Source organism: Heterodontus francisci, chromosome 22 (assembly GCF_036365525.1).
Source record: "Heterodontus francisci isolate sHetFra1 chromosome 22, sHetFra1.hap1, whole genome shotgun sequence".
NCBI lineage: Eukaryota > Metazoa > Chordata > Chondrichthyes > Heterodontiformes > Heterodontidae > Heterodontus > Heterodontus francisci.
This window is the reverse complement of record NC_090392.1, coordinates 77622276-77646839: the sequence shown is the minus strand read 5'-3', so window position 1 is coordinate 77646839 and position 24564 is coordinate 77622276. Positions and strand designations below refer to the sequence as shown.

The 24564-nt window shown below is 48.3% G+C and overlaps 1 long non-coding RNA gene across 1 annotated transcript in view; it reads right to left on the bottom strand.

Annotated features, from left to right (window-relative positions):
* LOC137381473 (uncharacterized) overlaps positions 1 to 24564 on the bottom strand; it is a 197759-nt gene that overhangs the window by 17555 nt on the left and 155640 nt on the right. Inside the window, exon 2 of the long non-coding RNA XR_010977183.1 lies at positions 7646 to 7750. This is a non-coding gene — a long non-coding RNA (uncharacterized lncRNA). The remainder of the gene's footprint in view (positions 1 to 7645; positions 7751 to 24564) is intronic.

Below are 24564 nucleotides of genomic sequence, written 5' to 3'. Positions count from 1 at the left end.
GTGAGGAAGGGGGAAGGAGGGGATAAGAAGGGGGAGGGAGGGGGGAGGTAAGAAGGGGGGAGGGGCGGGGGTAAGAAGGAGGGGGAACGGGGTTAGTGGGAGGGAGGGGTTGAAGAGGGAGGGGGGAGAGGGGTAAGAAGGAGGGGAGGGGGAGGGATGGGATGAGAGGGAGGGGGTAAGAGGGAGGTGGAGAGGGGCGAAGAGGGAGGGGGGGGGCGAAGATGGATGGGGGCGAGAGTGAAGGGAGGGGGAGGGGGCAAAGAAGGGGAAGCAGGGGGATGGGGCGGAGAGGGAGGAAGGGGGAGGAGAGGGAGGAAGGGGGCGAAGAGGAAGTGGGGAGTGGGCGAAGAGAGAGGGCGGCAAAGAGGAGGGGAGGGGGAGGGGGCTAAAAGGGAGGAAGCAGGGGGAGGGGGCGAAGAGGGGAGGGAGCGGGGGGAGGGGGCGAAGAGGGAGGAAGTGGGGGGGAGGGGTGCGGAGAGGGAGGAAGGGGGCGAAGAGGGAGGAAGCCGGGGGTGGGGGGCGAAGAGAGTGGGGGCGAAGAGGAGGGGAGGGGGAGGGGCTGAAAGGGAGGAAGCAGGGGGAGGGGGCGAAGAGGGAGGGAGCGGGGGGAGGGGGCGAAGCAGGGAGAGGGGGCGAAGAGGGAGGAAGCGGGGGGGAGGGGGCATAGATGGAGGAAGAGGGGGGAGGAGGCGAAGAGGGAGGAAGCTGGGGGAGGGGGGCGAAGAGGGAGGAAGCTGGGGGAGGGGGCGAAGTGGGAGGAAGCGAGGGGAGGGTCGAAGAGGGAGGAAGAGGGGGAGGGGGCGAAGAGGGAGGAAGAGGGGGAAGGGGCGAAGGGAGGAAGTGGGGGGAGAGGGGCGAAGAGTGAGGAAGCGGGAGGAGCGGGCGAAGAGGGTTGGAAGTGGGGGGAGGGGGTGAAGAGGGAGGAAGCGGGGTGGAGGAGGTGAAGAGGGAGGAAGCGGGGGGGAGGGGGCTAAGAGGGGGTAAGGAGGGGAGGGGGTAGGAAGGGGGTGGGGGGAGGGGGTGGGAGGGGGTAAGGAGGGGAGGGGGAGAGGGAGGGAGTAAGGAGGGGAGGGAGTGGGAGGGGAGGGGGTAAGAAGGGGAGGGGTGGGGATGGGGTAAGAAGGGGAGGGAGTGGGAGGGGAGGGTGTAAGAAGGGAAGGGGAGGGGAGGGTGTAAGGAGGGGAGGGGAGGGGGAGGGGGTAAGGAGGGGATGGGTAAGGAGGGGAGGGGAAGGGGGTAAGGAGGGGGATGGGTAAGAAGGGGAGGGGAGGGGGTAAGGAGGGGAGGGGGTAAGAAGGGGAGGGGAGGGGGTAAGAGGGAGGGGAAGGGGAGGGGGTAAGAGGAGGGTGAGGGGAGGGGGTAAGAAGGGGAGGGGAAGGTGAGGGGGTAAGAAGGGAAGGGGAGGGGAGGGGGTAAGGAGGGGAGGGGTAAGAAGGGGAGGGGGAGGGTGTAAGGAGAGGAGGGGAGGGGTAAGAAGGGGAGGGAGTAAGAAGTGGTGGGGGTAGGGAGGGGATGGGGTAGAAGGGGAGGGTGTAAGAAGGGGTGGGGTGGGGAGGGGAGGGGGTTAGAAGGGGTAGGTAGGGGGTTAGAAGGGGTAGGGAGGGTGTAAAGAGGGAGGGGAGGGGGTAAGGAGGGGAGGGGAGGGGGGTGGGCAGGGGAGTGGGTAAGGAGGGCAGGGGAGGTGGGGAGGGGTAAGGAGGGGAGGTTGGGAGGGGTTAAGGAGGGGGAGGAGTGGGGAGGGGTAAGAAGGGGAGGGGTAGGAAGGGAAAGGAAGGGGAGGGGTAAGAAGGGAAGGGGAGGGGGTAAGAAGGGGAGGGGAGTGGGAGGGAAGGGGCGGGGGTAGGGAGGAGATGGGGTAAGAAGGGGAGGGGATGGGGTAAGAAGGGGAGGGGAGGGGCTGAGGAGAGGAGGGGAGGGGGTAAGGAGGGGAGGTGGTAAGAAGGGGAGGGGGTAAGGAGGGGAGGGTGTAAGAAGGGAGGGAGGGGGTAAGGGGGGTAAGGAGTGGAGGGGAGGGTGTAAGGAGGGGAGGCGGTGAAGGAGGGGAGGCAAATGGGTAAGAAGGGGAGGAGAGGGGAGAGGGAGGGGTTAAGAAGGGGAGGGGGTAAGAGGGGGAGAGGGAGGGGGTAAGGAGGGGAGGGGGTAAGAGGGGGAGAGGGAGGGGGTAAGGAGGGGAGGGGGTAGGAAGGGGGTGGGGAGGGGAGGGGGTGGGAGTGGGTAAGGAGGGGTGGGGAGAAGGAGGGGTAAGGAGGGGAGGGAGTGGGAGGGGAGGGTTTAAGAAGGGGAGGGAGGGGATGGGGTAAGAAGGGGAGGGGAAGGGGAGGGTGTAAGAGGGAAGGGGAGGGGAGGGTGTAAGGAGGGGGAGGGGAGGGGGGGGGGGTAAGGAGGGGATGGGTAAGGAGGGGAGGGGGAGGGGGTAAGGAGGGGATGGGTACGGAGGGGATGGGTAGAAGGGGAGGGGAGGGGGTAAGGAGGGGAGGGTAAGAAGGGGAGGGGAGGGGGGTAAGAGGGAAGGAAGGGGAGGGGGTAAGAGGAGGGGGAGGGGAGGGGAGGGGGTAAGAAGGGTGGGGATGGGGGGGGTAAGAGGGATGGGGAGGGGAGGGGGGTAAGTAGGGTGGGGAGGGGTGGGGGTGGGTATAGAGCAGGGGAGGGGGGGTAGGGGGGAGGGTGGGGGAAGAGGGGTGGGGTGGGGAGGGGGTTGGAGGGGTGGGGTAGGGGTGGGGTGTGGTGGGGAGGGTAGGAGGAGGGGTAGAGGTGGGAGGGGAGGGGTAAGGAGGGGAGGGGAGGGTGTAAGGAGGGGGGGAGGGATAGGGGGTGGAGGGTGGGGAGGGGTGGTGTAGAGGGGTGGGGTAGTAGGGGAGGGGTGGGGGTGGGTGGGGAGGGGGGTTAGTGACGGGAGGGGGTAAGGAGGGGACGGGAGGGGGTGGGCAGGGGAGTGGGTAAGGAGGGCAGGGGAGGGGTTGGCAGGGAGGGGTGGAAGGGGTAGGTGAGGGGAGGGGGTGGGAGGGGGTAAGGAGGGGAGGGGTGTGGAGGGGTAAGAAGGGGAGGGGTAAGAAGGAAAAGGAAGGGGAGGGGGTAAGAAGGGAAGGGGAGGGGGTAAGAAGGGGAGAGAGAGGGAGGGAAGGGGCGGGGGTAGGGAGGGGATAGGGTAAGAAGGGGAGGGGATGGGGTAAGAAGGGAGGGGAGGGGCTGAGGAGGGGAGGGGATAGGCTGGGGAGGGGTTAAGAGGGAGGGGAGGGCGTAGGGAGGGGAGGGGAGGGGGAGGGAGGGGAGGGGGTAAGAGTGAGGGAGGGGAGGGGGTAAGAAGGGGGGAGGGAGGGGAGGGGGTAAGAAGGGAGGAGGGAGGGGTAGGAAGGGGTGAGGAAGGGGGAGGGAGGGGATAAGGGGGAGGGAGGGGAGGAGGTAAGAAGGGGGAGGGAGGGGCGGGGGTAAGAAGGAGGGGGCAGGGGGTGAGGGAGGGGGGAGAGGGGGTAAGAAGGAGGGGAGAGGGAGGGGATGGGTGAAGAGGGAGGGGGTAAGAGGGAGGTGGAGAGGGGCGAAGAGGGAGGGGGGGCAAAGATGGAGGGGGGCGAAGAGGAAGGGAGGGGGAGGGGGCAAAGAGGGAGGAAGGGGGCGGAGAGGAGGAAGGGAGTGAAGAGAAAGTGGGGAGTGGGCGAAGAGAGGGGTGGCAAAGATGGGGGGAGGGAGGAAGCAGGGGTAGGGGGCGAAGAGGGAGGAATCAGGGGGAGGGGTGCGGAGAGGGAGGAAGGGGGCGAAGAGGGAGGAAGCAGGGGGAGGGGCAAAGAGACTGGGGCGAAGAGGAGGGAGGGGGAGGGGCGAAAAGGGAGGAAGCAGGGGGAGGAAGCAGGGGGAGGGGGCGAAGAGGGAGGAGAGCGGGGGAGGAGGGGCGAAGAGGGAGGAAGCGGGGGAGGGGGCGAAGAGGGAGGAAGCGGGGGGGAGGGGGCGTAGATGGAGGAAGAGGGGGGAGGGGGCGAAGAGGGAGGAAGCTGGGGGAGGGGGGCGAAGAGGGAGGAAGCTGGGGGAGGGGGGCGAAGTGGGAGGAAGCGAGGGGAGGGTCGAAGAGGGAGGAAGAGGGGGAGGGGGCGAAGAGGAGGAAGAGGGGGAAGGGGCGAAGAAAGGAAGTGGGGGGAGAGGGGGCGAAGAGTGAGGAAGCGGGAGGAGGGGGGCGAAGAGGGTGGAAGTGGGGGGAGGGGGTGAAGAGGGAGGAAGCGGGGAGGGAGGAGGTGAAGAGGGAGGAAGCGGGGGGAGGAGGTGAAGAGGGAGGAAGCGGGGGAGGGGGCTAAGAGGGAGGAAGCGGGGGAGGAGGTGAAGAGGGAGAAAGCAGGGGGAGGAGGTGAAGAGGGAGGAAGCGGGGGGAGGGGGCTAAGAGGGAGGAAGCGGGGGGAGGAGCTGAAGAGGGAGGAAGCAGGGGAGGAGGTGAAGAGGGAGGAAGCGGGGGGAGGAGCTGAAGAGGGGGGAAGCGGGGGGAGGGGGCTAAGAGGGAGGAAGCGGGGGGAGGAGGTGAAGAGGGAGGAAGCGGGGGGAGGGTTTTTTTTTAAATCATCTTATCAACTTGCTCTGATTTAAGTATTTGTCAATAAGGAAACCAAAGTGTCTCTGCTCATCTGTACTTCACATTCTTGACACTGATGTCACAGCTATATGTGAAATAAGTAATCTGATTAATTGTGTTTTTTTAGTTGGCTCAGAAGTTTTAGTTATCTGTTCAGTTCTGACTTGCCTTTAATGCAAACTGCATCATGCAAACCACATAGGAACAAATTAGTGGGTCCACTGGTTCAGAGGAACAGGCATGTCTCCATCTACCCACTCCCTTGGGACTGGCTGATTCTCATTTATACAGCACCTAGATTTTTGGACTCAAGTCTCTGACGTAGGGCTCGAACCCAGAACCTTCTGATTCTAAGAATAGAGTGCTATCCACAGAGCCACACCAACCTAGCTCCGACCTGAAAGGCTGTTTAGTGTGGCCTGAAGGAAGTTTCTTCATCTCCTAAACATACGAATTAGGAGCAGGAGTCGGCCACTCGGCCCTTAGAGCCTGCTCTGCCATTCAATAAGTTCATGGCTGAACTGATTACTCCACATTTCCGCCTACCCCCGATAACCTACCACCCCCTTGCTTATCAAGAATCTATCTACCTCTGCCTTAAAAATATTCAAAGACTCTGCTTCCACCGCCTTTTGTGAAAGAGAATTCCAAAGACTCACGGCCCTCAGAGAAAAAAATTCTCCTCATCTGTGTCTTAAATGGGCGACCCCTTATTTTTAAACAGCGACCCCTAGTTCTAGATTCTCCCACAAGGAGAAACATCCTTTCCACATCCACCCTGTCAGGACCGTTCAGGATCTTATATGTTTCAATCAAGTCACCTCTTATTCTTCTAAATTCCAGCGGATACAGGCCTAGCCTGTCCAGTCTTTCCTCATAAGACAGCCCACCCCTTCCAGGTATTAGTCTAGTAAACCTTCTCTGTACTGCCTCCAAAGCATTGACATCCTTCCTTAAATAAGGAGACCAGTAGAGTACACAGTACTCCAGATGTGGTTTCACCAATGGCTTGTATAGCTGAAGCTTAACCTCCCTACTTTTGTATTCAATTCCCCTCACGTTAAATAATAACATTCTATTAGCTTTCCTAATTACGTGCTGTACCTGCATGCAACCTTTTGCGATTCATGCACTAGGACACCCAGATCCCTTTGTATCTCAGAGCTCTTCAATCTCTCACCATTTAGATAATATGCTTCTTTTTTATTCTTCCTGCCAAAGTGGACAATTTCACACTTTCCCACATTACACTCCATTTGCCAGGTCTTTGCACACTCACTTAATCTATCTATATCCCTTTGTAGCCTCCTTATGTCCTCTTCACAAGTTACTTTTCTACTATCTTTGTATCATCAGCAAATTTAGCAACCATACCTACGGTCCCTTCATCTAAGTCATTTATATAAATTGTAAAAGGTTGAGGTCCCAGCACAGATCCCTGTGGCACATCACTTGTTACATCTTGCCAACCAGAAAATGAGCCATTTATGCCTACTGTCTGTTTCCTGTTAGCTAACCAATCTTCTATCCATGCCAATATGTTACCCCCTACACCATGAGCTTTTATTTTCTGCAATAACCTTTGATGTGCCACCTTATCAAATGCCTTCTGGAAGTCTAAGTACAATACATCCACCGGTTCCCCTTTATCCACAACACATGTAACTCCCTCAAAGAACTCCAATAAATTGGTTAAGCATGATTTCCCTTTCACAAAACCATGTTGACTCTGCCTGATTACCTTGAATTTTTCTAAATGCCCTGCTAGAACAGCTTTAATAATAGCTTCTAACATTTTCCCTAAGACAGATGTTAAGCCAACTGGCCGGTAGCTTCCTGCTTTCTGTCTCCCTTCCTTTCTGAATAAAGGAATTACATTCGCTATTTTCTAATCTAATGGAACTTTCCCCTAATCTAGGGACTTTTGGAAAATTAAAACTAACGCATCAACTATCTCACTAGCCATTTCTTTTATCACCCCAGGATGAAGTCCATCAGGATCCGGGGACTTGTCAGCCCTCAGCTCCAACAATTGGTTCAGTACCACTTCCCTGGTGATTGTAATTTTCTTGCGTTCCTCCCTCCCTTCCATTTCCTGACTTACAGCTAATACTGAGATGTTACTTGTATCCTCAATATTGCCATCCCTTATTGTCCATTATTAATTCCCCAGACTCACTTTCTATAGGACCAATGCTCACTTTGTTAACTCTTTTCTTTTTAAAATATCTATAGAAACTCTTATTATTTATTTATTTAGAGATACGGCACTGAAACAGGGCCTTCGGCCCACTGGGCGACCAACAGCCACCCATTTATACTAACCCTACAGTAATCCCATATTCCCTACCACCTACCTACCAATTTACCTATCACCTGCAAGTCTTTGGCTGTGGGAGGAAACCGGAGCACCCGGCGAAACCCCACACGGTAACAGGGAGAACTTGCAAACTCCGCACGGCAGTACCCAGAATCAAACCCGGCTCACTGGAGCTGTGAGGCTGTGGTGCTACCCACTGCGCCATCCCTGTGTCTTTATATTCTAAAGTGCAAGTTAAATTGATAAACTGGAGTTATCACATTAGGACGGTAATGGAAAGATGCTCTTGTCAGTAGCTGCACACTTTCAACCACAAGTATGATTCAAAGGAGTATTGAACTATGAAAACCTTACCTTCTAGCAGAAACCATGAGGCTGATTGCCTCTTTGATTATACCATTTCTATTTATAATCTTTGTGTGACTGCAGGAACGGAATCCCGTCTGAACAGACAAGACCCACTGAACACTCAAAAACATTACTGCAGAGAGAAATTGTTAACAGTTTACCTATTCTGATGCAAAGTAGTGAAGAACAATGGCGTATCTGACAACAGTTACAGCAGTTAAGCTAGTGTAGTCAACATCAAATCTGTCTCATTCTGCTTCCCAAATTCTTTCTGCCCATCTAAAGAAGCCAACATTCGGAAATGACTCTTGTACCTGAAATTGGCTGCCAAAGCTGCATTCATATTTCCGAGAATAAATAGCATAATATCTTCATTCAAAATCATCTAATCGTGCCCCAATTTATACCTGTTATACATGAGCACTCACCCTTGTGTCTTCTCAGCTTGTGTTTTATGTCGGAAGTTTCATAGGCTGTAGACTGAGTCACAGTCTTTGTGGATTACGCTTCCTGTAACGTGAATGGATTCCTTTCTGTAAGCACAAATGTGTTTTCATTTAAATAAAATACATACGCAACAACAAAAAAGTCATGAATGCAAAAGTATTTTTTGACCTTTCTGTCTCTATCTATCTCCGTGTGTATATCTTTTTACCAGGCTGTGTGTTGACTCGTTCTGTGAACTCTCAATGGAATGAAAATAAAGAACTGGCCCTTTAACTGAAGTGGATTCTTGATGTTCAGAAAAGGGTTTTATCCATCGGTATTGTGTTATTAAGGTTGTGTGCATCCGCAGTGCAGGTTATATTTTGATGCAGATCTGGTTGAAATGGAGTTTATGAATGTCTAGTGAGTTCACCAACCACTCAAAAAACCCCTTGGAAATTCTTAGCACACAAAAAAAAATCCCCTTCTATCCCAACTAGCCAGCTCAACGTTTATCAAAAGAGAGTTGCATATTAAGGGTCTGTAAATACGGTGGCGCAGTGGTTAGCACTGCAGCCTCACAGCTCCAGGGACCCGGGTTTGATTCTGGGTACTGCCTGTGTGGAGTTTGCAAGTTCTCCCTGTGTCTGTGTGGGTTTCCTCTGGGTGCTCTGGTTTCCTCCCACAAGCCAAAAGACTTGCAGGTTGGTAGGTAAATTGGCCATTATAAAAATTGCCCCTAGTATAGGTAGGTGGTAGGGAAAATATAGGGACAGGTTGGGATGTGGTAGGAATATGGGATTAGTGTAGGATTAGTATAAATGGGTGGTTGATGGTCAGCACAGACTCGGTGGGACGAAGGGCCTGTTTCAGTGCTGTATCTCTAAACTAAACTAAATATACAAGAACAGATGACACCTCTTTTGGCTTGTCCACTGCATCTGTACTCCTTATTTGACAGCCAGTCTTGGTTGGGCCATTAATTTTTCCCAGCTAAGCATTTGGACTCTAATCCTATTTCCCTGCTTTTTCCCTATATCCAGTGTTCCTTTGCAAATACCTCTTCAATTGCTTAGATTTGTGTTCCCCAAATAAAGTTAGTGATGTGTCACATGATATTGTGTTGTGTTGTGTTGCTATTGATGCATTGCAAGACATTTCTTATCTCTCTGTCTGTTTTACAGAAAGAGGCGGTTGACCACTGAGAAAACCATCTGATGGATTTTCAAGAATTTCTGGTACAGAAATTAGTGTGATCTAGAATAGTTTTAAACCTGGCAGTTGTAAATTACTGCATTTGTATGAACACCAAACTGGACGTGCAGTATATTTTACTGAGTGCATTGTGCTCATTGGCTCCATGTCTACTACCAGACTGTCTTGGTCTTCATGTCCATCAAAATTAACAGAGCTGCCCCAGCAAGCAGACTATAGATAAACCAAAAGGTGGCCTAGAGCTAGCAAGGTCAACCCAACATAGGATAAAAACAAAATACTGCAGATGCTGGAAAGCTGAAATTAAACCAAAAAGTGCTGGAAATACTCAGCAGGTCTGGCAGCCTCTGTGGACAGAGAAGAAAAGTTAACGTTTCAGGTCAGTGACCTTTCATCAGAACTGGCAAAGGTTAGAAAGGTAATAGGTTTTAAGCAAATAAAGTGGGGGTGGGGCAAAAGAGAATAAATAGGAAAGTGCTGATAGGACAGAGGGTCACAGGGAATAACTGACCAGGAGGACATGGGGCAAAGACAAAGAGTGTGTTAATGGTGTGGTGAAATACAAAGCGTTAGTGCAGAGAGGGTGTTAAATTACAGAATAATGAAAGCCCTAGCCAAAAGCAAGACATGAAAAAAAAATGGGTAGGCACATGGTTAAAAAAAGTGTAATGATGAAACAAACTACACTTCTTCACACCCTGCCTCACGTAAGGACTCCATTCCATTCTCCCAGTTTCTACGTCTCCGACGCATCTGCTCTGATGATGCAACCTTCCACAACAGCACTTCCTTTTTCCTTAACCAAGGGTTTTCCCACCACTGTGGTTGACAGGACCCTCAACTGTGCCCGGCCCATTTCCTGCACCTCTGCTCTCACCCCTTCCCCTCCCTCCCAGAACTGCGACAGTGTTCCCCTTGTCCTCACTTTCCACCCCATCAGCCTCCACATCCAAAGGATCATCCTCCGCCATTTCTGCCACGTCCAGCGTGATGCCAATACCAAACACGTCTTGCCCTTCCCTCCCCTCCCCTGTTAGCATTCCGAAGGGATCGTTCCCTCCGCGACACCCTGATCCACTCCTCCATTACCCCTGACATCTCGTCCCCTTCCCACGGCACCTTACCATGCAATTGTAGGAGGTGTAATACCTGCCCATTTACCTCCTCTCTCCTCACTATCCCAGGCCCCAAACACTCCTTTCAGGTGAAGCAGCGATTTACTTGTACTTCTTTCAATGTAGTATACTGTATTCGCTGCTCACAATGTGGTCTCCTCTACATTGTGGAGACCAAACCCAGTTTGGATGTCCACTTTGCGAAACACTGCCACTCAGTCTGTAAGCAGGACCCAGAGCTTCCTGTCGCTGCCATTTCAACACTCCCCCCCGCTCTCATGCTCATATCTCTGTCCTGGGATTGCTGCAGTGTTCCAGTGAACATCAACGCAAGCTCGAGGAACAGCATCACATTTACCGATTAGGCACACTGCAGCCTGCCGGACTGAACATTGAGTTCAATAATTTCAGAGCATGACTGCGACACCCCCCCCCCCCCTTTTTTTTTAGTTTTACTTTGTATTTTTAAATTTTATTTCACTTTATTTTAGTTTGTTTCATCATTACACTTTTTTTACCATGTGCCTCATTAACACCGTTAACACCCTCTTTGTCTTTGCCACATGACCTCCTTGTCAGTTATTCTCTGTGAACCTCTATCCTATCAATACCTTCCCATTTGTTCTCTTTTGCCCCACCCCCACCTTATTTGCTTAAAACCTATTACATTTCTGATCTTCGCCAGTTCTGATGAAAGGTCACTGACCTGAAACGTTAACTTTGCTTCTCTCTCTACGGATGCTGCCAGACCTGCTGAGTATTTCCAGCACTTTTTGGTTTTATTTTAGACCCAACATAGGTGTTGGCTAGGGCTCAGTGGGCAGCACTCTCGTCTCTGAGCCAGAAGGTTATAGATTCACGTTGCCGTTAAAGATCCCATGGCACTACTTTGAGGAAGAGTAGGGGAGTTCTCCCCGACGTCCCGACGTCCTGGCCAATATTTATCCTTCAACCGACATCTCTTTTTAAAAAAGAATTCTGATCATTATCTCATTGCTGTTTGTGGGATCTTGCTGTGCACAAATTGACGGCCACATTTCCTATGTTACTGCAGTGACTACGCTTCAAAAGTACTTCATTAGCTGTGAAGTTGTGAAGTGCTTTGGAATGTCCTGAGGTGGTGAAATTCTTTGCAGGGCATCACAGAGCGTCTGCCTTTATCGACTGGATGCTCTAATCTTCATAAATGAGACTACGACTTTAACAGGAGCCTTAAGTAAAGCTGTCTTGTCGCGTGTTTCCGGCCAATTCTGTCCCCGGCTGTGTGATTTGTGGCTTCACCATTGCTGAGGGAGGTGTTTAAGATGATGAAAGGAATTGTTAGGATAGATAGAAAGAAACTATTTGCTCTGGTGGAAGAGTCCAGATTAAAGATCCACAACTTTAAAATTAGAGCTGGGCAATTCAGCGGTGATGTCAGGAAGCCCTTCTTCATACAAAGGGTAGTAGAAATCTCAAACACTCTCGCCCCTTCACCCTCCCTTCTCCCAAGAAACCTGTTGAGGCTGGGGGTCAATTGAAAACGTCAAAACTGAGATTGATAGATTTTTGTTGTGTACAGTTAAGGATTAAAAAAACCAAGGCGAGTATGTGAACTTAAATACTGATCAACCATGATCAAATTGAATGGCGGAACAGGCTCGAGGGGCTGAATGGCCTCCTCCTGTTCCTATATTCCTAGATGCAGCCAGATATAAAGAGTTGGGTTGGCATCAGGAGGAAGTTCTCTTCAAAGTTTTGGCTGATGGCCCTTTCATCGCCCAGCAGAGATAAAAAAAAAGGAGAATTTAGAGTATGAAAGTAAACCTGCAAGCAATATAAAACCAGGCAGTAAAAGCTTCTACAAATATAGAAAAAGGAAGAGAGTATCAAAAGTAAAGGTTAGTCCCTTCGAGGATGAGATTGGGGAATTAATAATGAGAAACCAGGAAATGGCCGAGCCTTTGAACAAGTATTTTGTATCTGTCTTCCCAGTAGAAGACGCAAAGCGCTTCCCAAGAATAGCAGAAAATCAGGAGGCAAAAGGGAGGAACTTAAAACAATCACAATCACTAGAGAAAAAGTACTAGCAAAACTAATGGGACTAAAGGCTGACAAGTCCCCTGGACCTGATGGCTTGCATCCTAGGGTCTTAAAGGAAGTGGCTGTCATCTTCCAAAATTCCCGAGATTCTGGAAATCTATTCAAGAAAGGGAGGTGACAGAAAGCAGGAAACTATAGGCCAGTTAGCCTCACATCCGTTGGGAAATGCTGGAATCCAATATTAAAGAGGTAGCAGTGGGACATTCAGAAAGTCATCATGCAATCAGGCAGAGTCAACATGGTTTTACGAAAAGGAAATCATGTTTGACAAATTTATTAGAGTTCTTTGAGGATGTAATATGCAGGGTGGATAAAGGGGATCCTGTAGATGTAGTGTATTTGGATTTCCAAGAGGCATTTGATAAGTTGCCACATAAAAGGTTACTGCACAATGTTAGAGCTCGTGGTGTTGAGGATAATATATTAGCATAGATAGAGGATTGGCTAACTAACAGGAAACAGAGTGTGGATAAATGGGGCATTTTCAGGTTGACAAACTGTAACTAGTGGAGTGCCACAGGGATCAGTGCTGGGGCCTCAACTGTTTCCAAACCATGTTAGTGACTTGGATGAAGGGACTGAGTGTATTGTAGCCAAATTTACAGATGATACAGAGATAGAAAATCAAGTTGTGAAGAGATCACAAAGTGGCTGCAGAGAGATAGATAGGTTAAGTTACTGGCCAAAATTTGGCGGATGGAGTATAAGTGGGAGAATGTGAGGTTTTCCACTGTGCCTGAAAGAATAGAAAAGCAGGATATTATTTACATGGAGAGAGACTGCAGAATGCTGCAGTGCAGAGAGATCTTGATATCCTTGTACATGAATCACAAAAAGTTAACATGCAGGTACAGTAAGTAATTAGGAAGGCAAATGGAATGTTGGCATTTATTGCAAGGGCAATGGAGTATAAAAATAGGGAAGTCTTGCTGCAACTGTACAGGACATTGGTGAGACCACACCTAGAGTACGGTGTACAGTTTTGGTCTCCTTACTTAAGGATGGATATAGTTGCATTGGAATCAGTTCAGAGAAGGTTTACGAGGCTGATTCCTGGGATGAAGGGCTGTCTTATGATGAAAGGTTGAGCAGGTTGGGCCTATACTCATTGGAGTTTAGAAGAATGAGAGGTGATCTTATTGAAACATGTAAGATGCTGTGAGAATAAGAAATACTGAAATGTTGTTTCTACAGCTTGTGGAAAATTACCGAGAAGTCATTTCTACACAACATAATGAAATCACTGAAAAAGAGAACTGATAAGGGTATGTAAGTAAAGACCTTGAGACAGTACAGCAGTTAAAAATTGTGCTTAGGCAGAGAAAAGAGAAACAGCAAGAGTTAGAACAAAGGATGTAGTGAATAAGAAACTGCCCCACTAAGATAAAGGCTGACAGCTGCAAGTTAAAACACACAATGGAGAGCCAAATAAGGTAAAACAACAAGAAGAGTTAGGGGCGAGAAAGTTAGAGTAGGGGGGAGAAGTAAACAGAGGAGGAGACTGTAGCAACTATAGGATAGGTTAGTGTCATAATATGTTATAACCAATAATGTAAACTAAAGGCGTGGAAAAATGGATTTGTATTGTATAAACATGAACTGAATATGTTGATCGGTGTGCCTGCTTGTAGGACACCCGATCTTGCAAGAACGTTAAATAAACTTACTTCTTCAGAGTTTGACTTGGTGTAAATTATTATTAAGTGGGCTCCGTTTCTCACAATTGGGGGCTCGTCCGGGATCTCTTCATCATTGCTGGGACCGCGGCCGACGACAGACGAGAAGACGCATCCCGTTAATTTAAAAACGGTCTCGTTTCTCTCGTCGGTAGCGGACCCGAGTAATTGACTGAAAACGATCCTCGGGAAGTCACTCTGAACGAGTATTTAGTGCGGCAGGTACACCTGTGAAGTCAGGCAACTCCGTGCACGGACCAAGGTAAGAAAAACGACTTTTAAGTATTATCTTGGTGACTTATGGTTAACTGTAGGATAAGACCTTCTAAGTACTAAAAGTCCTTGAGGAGTGAATTTTACAGTCCTGCAGTATAAGACCCTTCAGCTAGGAGGTGAGTACTGTATGGTATAAGACCCTTCAGTTAGGAGGTGAGTACCGTAAGGTATAAGACCCTTCAGCTAGGAGGTGTATACCGTAGGGTACAAGACCCTTCAGTTAGGAGGTGAATACCGTAGGGTACAAGACCCTTCAGCTAGGAGGTGAGTACTGTATGGTATAAGACCCTTCAGTTAGGAGGTGAATATCGTAAGGTATAAGACCCTTCAGCTAGGAGGTGAATACCGTAGGGTACAAGACCCTTCAGTTAGGAGGTGAATACTGTGGGGTATAAGACCCTTCAGCTAGGAGGTGAATACGTAGGATACAAGACCCTTCAGCTAGGAGGTGAATACTGTAAGGTATAAGACCCTTCAGCTAGGAGGTGAATACCGTAGGGTACAAGACCCTTCAGTTAACCATGGGAAATAAATCGTCTAAAAAGGAAGACGATGGGAGACAAGGAAAGTCTGCCGGCAACATCCCTCCAGAAAGTCCATTGGGACGGATGTTGGAGTATTGGGATTTAGAGTCAAAAACCAAGGAGAAAAAGACCCAAATATGATCTAAGGACAGCAAGAAGGACCACCCCTAAACCCGACGATAACGACGACGATAGAGACAGAGAGTCTCCTAAGACAATGATGCCCTTGAGAGAGGTACCAATAGGAAATAATGAAATTGGATTTGTTAGTGCACCATTAACATCAGGAGAGGTAAGAGTGTTTAAAAAGGAAATGAAAGTCCTCGTAGAAGACCCCTGAAAATTTGGGAAAGAGAAAACCCTCCCGGGGTAGGGGGAAACGAACCAGCCGAACAAAAATACCCTAATCAAGACCCGCAGTGGCAGAACAATAACGTCGGCCATAGGGGCCAGATGAAAGACCTTAGAAATCTGATAGTAGGGAATCTGTCCCGAAATCACAAAATTTGAATAAGGCCTTCGAAGTAAGACAGGAAAAGGATGAGACTCCCTCAAATTTCTTACAGAGATTACGGGACACAATGAGGAAATATTCAGGTTTAGATCCAGAAGACCCGGTTGCCCAAGGACTCCTTCGAGTCTATTTTGTAACAAAATCATGGCCAGACATCCAAAAGAAAATTCAAAAGATAGATGGATGGAGTGAAAAACAATTGGACGAACTGCTCAGAGAAGCGCAGAAAGTTTTCGTTAATAGAGATGAAGCCAGAGAAAAACAGTGAAGCTTAAATGAGATGGTAATTGTACAAGTGTTCCACCCTTTTATGTTGTAAACAAGTAGTTGAAGCCCCTGCAAAACTTATGCCTTTACAGAGTTACCGCAGGCCCCTCTTATGGCACAAGCAGGCGGCGTATTGAGTGCGACCCCTCTGGGTGTTGAAGGCTGTTTCTAGACAAATAGAGACCATTAAAGGCACCTAGGTGGGATCAAGGGATTGATTTTTAAAAAATGTTTTGAGGAATCAAAAGGGGGACTGTGAGAACAGAATTTAGATTTTAGAATTTTTAAGAACAGAATTACATGGGAACATTTAAGATGAAACAATTAATCAGTCATGTATTGCTAACAAGCTAGCTGACTTCATAACTTCAGGGCTGCAGAGGCAACTTGGCCTTGCAGCTGGTACAGCGAGAGAGAGAGAGAGAGAGACATTGTACTTCAACAGCACTCTTCTTAGCACCCAGACATGACAATCCTAGGGGAAAGTTAGAATGAAAAACATAATGACCAGGCTAATACACGCCCCCTGGTTAGAGGGTGGCTCAGCCTACCCTTCTGATTCAGCAGTTGCTGAGTTTTTTATATTTGCTTTTATATTATACTGTTTAAATGTTATTTGAGTAAGTAGATCCACATAATCCTAGTGAATATATATAATCATATATAAGTTGATCAGTAGAGAGAAGGTTATCATAGAATGATAAAAGGGGGGAATGTGGAAGTGAGCAGAAAGGCATGGCACTGGTACTTGAAACAAGGTTACCCTGGACCAAATGTTTACCTATAGCGATACTCAGAATTCGGACAGCCCCTAGAAAAGATGTGGGACTGTCCCCTATGAAATGCTATTCGGATTACCCTATATGGGAACCAGGGGCGAGATGCCAACCTTAGAAACTAAAGATTCGTTTCTCAAGAACTATACACTGCCGTTGTCTTCCTCATTGTCATTCCTCAGGAAGCAAGGCCTGTTAGCACAGACCCCAGCTCTCGAATTTGCAGTGCACAAGATCCAACCAGGAGATTGGGTTCTGGTGAAATCGTGGAAAGAGACTAAACTACAACTGAACTGGGAAAGACCATACCAGACTCTCCTAACCACTGAAACAGCCATAAGAACGGCAGAAAGAGGTTGGACCCACTACACAAGAATCAAGGGGCCGGTACACCCCCCCGGCCGAGGAAGGAACTTGGACAACCGAATTAACAGAAGAACCATTGAAACTAAAGCTAATAAGACTTTGAGTAACGAACTTTTTTATATATAGCGGCGCGAGCGCGGAAATACTGTCTGTAATATTGTGTGCCTTCTCTCTTTCCCGCTTTCTTTTCAAAAGTAGCCAGGAAATAAAATGGGTTGGATGCTTTTGTATGCAGTATTAGTCATCCCAGTAATGGGAAAAATAACAATGTGGGACGGAACTGATGGGGACAACGGTACACGAATTGAAATCCCCAAGAGCCAGGACCCTCAGGTGGTAGAAGTAGACTTATGTTTCCTAATCCCATGTGGGGGCATACATAACCAAAGAAATTATTATGCGGAGTCCCTCCATTATTATGGGGATGGACTACTAACAGGAGACCCACTCCCACCGATTATATCCATTCACCAGAGCCCCATAAAACCAGGCCCAGATTGTCCAGATAAGGAATGCAACCCTATTTGACGATAAAAAGAACCGAGTGGACAGAAACGCCTGGTGGAATATCCATCCAACGCCAGCGGAATGGCTCAATAACAGAAGAACAACAAATCAAAAATACCCACTTCCAATTAGACAACAAGGTGTTTGGAGTAACAGTTAGAGAAGGGAAAAAGAAAGGTGAATTAAAATGTTGTTTTCAGGTAACAATAGATAAGACTGGTAAACCATCTAACAAACTAAAAGGGACCTCTCATAACGATCCTAACATAGTAAAAATAATAGAGGTAAAAGACTTGAGAAAGACAATTGAGATAGAAACCGGTTACGGGGACACAAATGGGGTAGAATGGATAAAATATACTGTAAAAAGTTTGAACAAAAACAATTGCTATGCTTGTGCATCTGGTAGACCGATAGCTCAAGTAGTACCTTTCCCGCTGGGGTGGGGGCGTGACCGAAAGGGCATGGAATGCATGTTAGCCCTATATCAGGATAAGACGGCTTGGGGTATTCAAAGTTGCATATCCTTGTCATTAATGTTCCCTCCCCTAGAGAAAAAAGATTCAAGGACTCCCCCTTCATTTTTAGCCACCAGTGTGAATCACACATCATGCGTACGTCGACACGGTGCGGAGCTAACCAGAAATATGGGAGAGTTGAAGTCATTCATAGAGACTGAGGACGTAACTGGAAGAGTCAGGGGAGGGAACTAATCATCATTGAATGTCCCCAGAGCGGATTTATGGTGGTATTGCGAAGGAAAAATCCTGAGACAGACCTTACCCTCCCAGTGGAAGGGGACGTGCGCAATTGTTCAATTGGCAATACCATTCACCTTGGCATTTGAGAAACAAAAGATAATAACGAGGGAAAGGGGTAAAAGGGAAGCGATAGCGAACTCTTTTGACGACCAGGTGTGTTTGGATTCCTTAGGGGTCCCAAGAAGGGTACCTGATGAATTCAAGGCCCGAAACCAAATGACAGAATGGATAGTATCAACGGGAGTACAGACATTGAGAAGGCGGCTGAAATAATGCTCGGAGGATTTGAGAGGACATATGAGACCCCTCCTCAGTATGTAGAAAACAACAAGGATTAAGTAAAAGAAAAGGGGGAATTGTGAGAATAAGAAATACTGAAATGTTGTTTCTATAGCTTGTGGAAAATTACCGAGAAGTCATTTCTACACAACATAATGAAATCACTGAAAAAGAGAACTGATAAGGGTATGTAAGTAAAGACCTTGAGACAGTACAGCAGTTAAAAATTGTGCTTAGGCAGAGAAAAGAGAAACAGCAAGAGTTAGAACAAAGGATGTAGTGAATAAGAAACTGCCCCACTAAGATAAAGGCTGACAGCTGCAAGTTAAAACACACAATGGAGAGCCAAATAAGGTAAAACAACAAGAAGAGTTAGGGGCGAGAAAGTTAGAGTAGGGGGAGAAGTAAACAGAGGAGGAGACTGTAGCAACTATAGGATAGGTTAGTGTCATAATATGTTATAACCAATAATGTAAACTAAAGGCGTGGAAAAATGGATTTGTATTGTATAAACATGAACTGAATATGTTGATGGGTGTGCCTGCTTGTAGGACACCCGATCTTGCAAGAACGTTAAATAAACTTACTTCTTCAGAGTTTGACTTGGTGTAAATCATTATTAAGTGGGCTACGTTTCTCACAATGCTGAAGGGGTATGACAGGGGTAAATGCTGAAAGGATGTTTCCTCTTGTGGGGGAATCTAGAACGAGGGGCACAGTTTCAAAAATAAGGGGTCTCCCATTTAAGACGGAGATGAGGAGGAATTTCTTCTCTCAGAGGGTGGTTAATCTTTGGAATTCTCTTCGCCACAGAGCAGTGGAGGCTGGGTCATTGAATTTTTGATCTACAAAGGAGTCAAGGGTTATGGGGAGCAGGCAGAAAAGTGGAGTTAAGGCCACAATCGGATCAGCCATGATCTTATTGAATGGCGGAGCAGGCTCGAAGGGCCGAATGATGTACTCCCGCTTCTATTTCTTATGTTCTTATCTTCAGTTACTCCCATCTGTGTCACCATGTAACTTTGTGATTGGGCACGTGCTGACTTTAACATTTGACCATTTATTCCCCCTTGGGTAAAAGGATTGAGTTTCCAGACATATTTCCCATGGAATAGGCCATCCTCTGTGTAATCTGGGAGTGACTCTATGCAGGTTACACTTCACCCATCCCTCTGTGCTCCCCAGAATGGGGCACCTATTACTGTTCCAAACTGTCGTAGCAAGACTTTGAAATTTGTTGCTGGCTTGTGTTTGCTTGAGGATAAAACTATGGAATATAAAAAGAGGGCTCACAGCAGGTCACTGCTCGTGCAGCGTTTTCTTATTTCATGTGTTGAATTTTCTGCTTGCCAAAGTAGGGAATGAAAATGTTTCCATTTTGGATACCCTGCCTCAGCCTCAAACACTCCCAGTTCATGATGTATAGTTTGATGGACACCCCTGCTTGCTCCCCTCCCCACCCCTACTCTCCTCTTCCCCTCCTACCCTCTCTCTCCCCACGCTCCCCCCTCCCCCACGGCTAGCCCCCCGCTCGGGGAATTGATGCTCTTTGTTGTCCCTTTTATCTTTAGCAGCCACGTCCCATGTTGCCTGAAGTTGGGATTCAGGATGGACCTAGCTATGATCCCATGGATGCCAACTCTCTCTCTGTGATAGTGGAAGGTGTTCAGCAGCACTTCCCTCAACATCCAAGGTTTGCATGTTTTTATGTTGCGAATGGTCTCTTTGATCACCCAGCACTGTCACTGATGTCAAAAAATTAGAGCCAGGCCTTTCAGGAGTGAAATTAAGAAGCACTTCTTTACGCAAAGGGTGTTAGAAGCTTGGAACATTCTTCGCAAATGTCAATTAATGCTCGATCGATTGTTAATTTTCAAAATCAGAATGATCGTTTTTTTGTTATCCAAAGGTATTGAGGGATATGGGGCAAAGGCGGGTACATGGAGATAGGTCAGAGGTCAGCCATGATCTCATTGAATGGTGGAGCAGGCTCGAGGGGCTGAATGGCCTCCTCCTGTTCCCGTGGTGGCTATGGTTTCCATGTCATTGCTGGGAGATGAGCCTGTTTGCTGGAGTTGCCTCCAAATTGGAATCCCCCAGTACTGTCAGAAGAATAAAAATGCCATCATCGCCCAGGAGTCTTGGAAGAGTCTGGACCTTGCGCTGGCTGTACTCTGTCAGTCTCTATAACGTCCAAGCTCTGACTCAAGGGGGCTTCTAAGGACCAGCCAACTCAGCCCGATTTCTTGCTTATATTTTTTACTCAGTTGCTGTGTTTAACTTCCTGGCTCAGTATTTGAGGCAAATTGCTTGGATGTTTTCAAGAGGAAACTAGACGAGTCCATGAGAAAAAAGGGAATAGAAAGATGTGCTGAAAGGCTGAGATGAGGCAGATGGGATGGGGAGAGACTCGTGTGGAATATAAACACCAGCAGAGACTAGTGGAGCCGAATGGCTTGTTTCTGTGCTGTATATTTTATGTAATTCTCAGTTGTTATCTGTCAAGTATCTCAGGGGATCTGCTTGTATTCAACAACAACATGAATTGATATAGCATCTTTAACAGTTTGACTCCGAGCCACATAAGGAGATATTAGGACTGATGGCAAAAAGCTTCGTCAAAGTGGTAGGTTTTGAGGAGTATCTTAAAGGAGGAGAGAGAGGTGAAGAGGTTTAGGGAGGGAATTCCAGACCTTGGGGCCCAGGCGGCTGAAAGCATGGCCGCCAATGGTGGAGCAACTAAAATTGAGAGCGTGCAGAGACCAGAGCTGGAGGAGCACAGAGATCTCGGAGGGTTCTAGAACGGGAGGAGGCTACAGAGCTGGGGAGGAATGAAACCATGGAAGGATTTGAAAACCAGGATGAGAATTTTACAATCGAGGCTTTGCCGGCCAGAGGTCAGGGGTGGTCAGTGAGCACATGGGCTGATGGGTAAATGGAACTTGGTGAGAGTTAGGAAATGGGCAGCAGAGTTCTGTTCCGTTACTGGTGGATATTCCTCAGATCAGAACATCGAGATCTGCTGGTATCAGAAACTTGAAATATTGACAAATTATTGGACGGTCAGAGGTAAATTCACGGGATGGCACGTTTGAAGGTAGCACAGATCATCCAGTTGGTGTATCCAGTGTTGTAGATCTGTCTTTGACCCTGGCTCTTTGAGCATAGCAGCCCTATGGACTCAAGGTTCACTGGGTTTTACCAATAAATTCTACCAAAAGAAAAGGGCGGCACAGTGGCGCAGTGGTTAGCACCGCAGTCTCGCAGCTCCAGCGACCCGGGTTTGATTCTGGGTACTGCCTGTGTGGAGTTTGCAAGTTCTCCCTGTGACTGCGTGGGTTTCCTCCGGGTGCTCCGGTTTCCTCCCACATGTCAAAGACTTGCAGGTTGATAGGTAAATTGGCCATTGTAAATTGCCCCTAGTGTCGGTAGGTGGTAGGAGAATGGTGGGATGTGGTAGAGAATATGGGGTTAATGTAGGATTAGTATAAATGGGCGGTTGTTGGTCAGCACAAATTCGGTGGGCCGAAGGGCCTGTTTCAGTGCTGTATCACTAAAATTTAAAAAAAGCACCCACCTGAGCAACTTATCTTGGGTGAAGTAACTAACAGCAGATCTGTCTGTTTTCACTCTCAGGGCACTGATTGTTAAATATTATGAAGTCATCGAGAAGTACTTCAGCATGCAATTCTCAGACAATGGATCAGGGAACGATATGGTGAGCAGGATATGCACCCTCATCCGCAAAGTACAAAAGGGGTACGAGACAACAAGAGAAAAAGAGGGAAAAATCACTCTTCAAACTTTCAGGTAATTTAATGATTTATAGGTGAATGTACCTTATGATGGGGAAGGGTTTTGATAGAGTAAATCAGGGGAGACTGTTTCTACTGGCAGGAGGGTCAGTTAACCAGAGGATACAGATTTAAGGTAATTGGCCAAAGATCCAGCACATTGTTGTGATCTGGAACGCGCTGCCTGAAAGGGCGATGGAAGCAGATTCAATAATAACTTTCAAAAGGAAATTGGATAAAAACTTGAAGGGGAAAACTTGAGGCGTTATGGGGACAAGAGCAGGAAAGTGGGATAAGTTGGATAGAATCTTTCAAAGAGCTGGCACAGGCAGGATGGGCCGAATGGCCTCGTTTCTGTGCTGTATGATTCTTTGTACTTCTATGACATACTGGTCAGATGATGTCAACCTTGATCCAGGTGCTAATCTCGGCTGAGGTCGCGATGGGTCAACTCAGTTTGTCTCCATGCGAGAGAGAGGAGAGACATCAGCCGGGGCTTCTGCTCATAGAATTAGAGAATCATCCAATATTGCAGAACAGAAGGAGGCCATTCAGCCCATTGGCTCTGCGTCGTCCCTTCCAAAGAGCACTCCACCCACTGTCCTGTGGGTGTCGGCCAGTCTTGTTAAACCAGCTAGTCTCTTTCTGCCGGTCACCTTTCGTGTGTTTGGCGTGTAGAATGTGAGATGTCTGGGATTTGTTCCTTCCTGGGATCAGTAACTGAATATTTCTGCAGTCGGCAAGTGGAGTGTTTGTGGCAGAGAAAAGCCAATCGAGGGTGTGGAAGGTGCACTTTGCTCAGTCCCCTCACCAGTGAGAAATAGCTGATGTTCACACTTTGAGCAACACCAGATCTTTTCCTGCGAATGGCCCACGCTGTTGTGGGAAGGAATCTTCCTCCCAGTCGGTGGAAGTCAAACCCTGGTCTTGGTGGAAAAGCTGTTAAACGCCCACAAAATGCTGCATAGGAGTGCTGCACTGTTGGAGGTGCCGTCTTTCGGATAGAACATTAAACGGAGGTCCTGTCTGCCCCCTCAGGTGGACGTGAAAGATCCCAGGGTCCGCTATTTTAAAGAGGAGCAGGGGAGGTCTCCACAGTGTCTTGGCCAATATTTATCCCTCCATCAACAGATTACCCAGTCATTATCGCATTGCGAGATCTTACTGTGCACAAGTTGGCTGCCATGTTTCCTATAGTACAACAGTGAATTTCATTGGCTGTATGTTCCTGAGGTTGTGAAGGGTGCTATATAAATGCAAGTTCTTGTCACACTAACAATCAAATTTTAAGCTTGCTTGCATGCGCTGTCCCTACTTTCTAGATCAGTCCTTTGGGTGGAAGGCTGGGGGTCATGGGTGCTGTGGGACTGTACCCCAGGGTAGAGGCCTGCTATCCGACCTGAACCCGATGGGACCCAACGACATGTGTCGGGGTCGGGTCGGGCTCGGGGCAAGATGGGAGGGACATGGGCCGGGTTGGGCTTGGGCCTGCTGTGGTTCGATCGGGTTCTTTTTCCCGACCTAAAGCAGGCCTCTATCCCAGGGAAGCAAAGAGGAATTTCCTTTTGTTCTGTAATCCTGTTGACCAATAGATGGAGTCAGTGCATTTTCTGTTGCTTTAGTTGTGAAATGATGAGTAGGAATCTGCTACAAACTCCAAGTTACAATCCTGGATTATTGCATTTCCTTCAGCTTTTCCTGCTGGTTTGTTTTTCTGTGTGATATTTAAAGGAATCCCTGCATTTCTAGAAGCAATGCCATAGTTTTGAAATGGGGCGTTGGATTTGAGATTCTACCAGTGATCCTTCACCTGCAGTTTACCAGTCGTCTCCCTCCTCAGCTTGGCCAAGCTCATAGGACTCAACAACAACAACAACTTGTATTTATATAGCACCTTTAACATAATACCACTCCTGTGCCTTGTGACGTTTTATCAAATTACATTTGACATTGTGCCACATAAGGAGATATTAGGGCAGATGACCACAAGCTTGATCAAAGAGGCAGGTTTACAGGAGCATCTTAAAGGAGGAGAGAGGGGTGGAGACGCAGAGAGGTTTAGGGAGGGAATTCCAGACCTTAGGCCCCAGGCAGCTGAAGGCATGGACACCACTAGTGGAGCAATTAAAATTGGAGATGCTCAAGATCCAGAATTAAAGGAATGCAGAGGTCTCGGAGGGTTGTAGTGCTAGAGGAGGTTACAGAGGTAGCGAGGGGTGAGACCATAAGGGATTTGAACACGAGGATAGGAATTTTGAAAATCGAGATGTTGCTAGACCTGGAGCCAATGTAGGTCAGCAAGCACAGGGATGATGGGTGAAGGGGACTTGCTGTGAGTCAGGATATGGGGAGCAGAGTATAGGATGAGCCTTTTTAGGAGGAAATAACCTGCAAAGAAAGAGTTTGTCTCATTCTTTTAAAGGGAAACTGTGTTGAGTTTGGATTGTGCTCTGTTGAAGGGCGATCTGTCCCTTTGGCCCTGTTCACTAGAAGGTGACTGAATTACTTGCTCTTTGGAATGGTTAGTTTCAATTCCAAATATCTTTCAGCATGTTCTGGTGAGCTGACTGAGATCAGGAACTCTACATTTAAGGTGGGGACAAAGAGCTCTCACAGTTCAGTTTTGACCAGTGATTCTTTTTTAAAAATTCCTATCTCCTACCTGTGCATAGGCCGTTAGCTGGTGAACAGGAATTTTGGTTTATCACCCACCCACCCCATCCCCATCCCCATCCCCATCAACTCTCCCTCCACCCCTCCCAGTTCAAT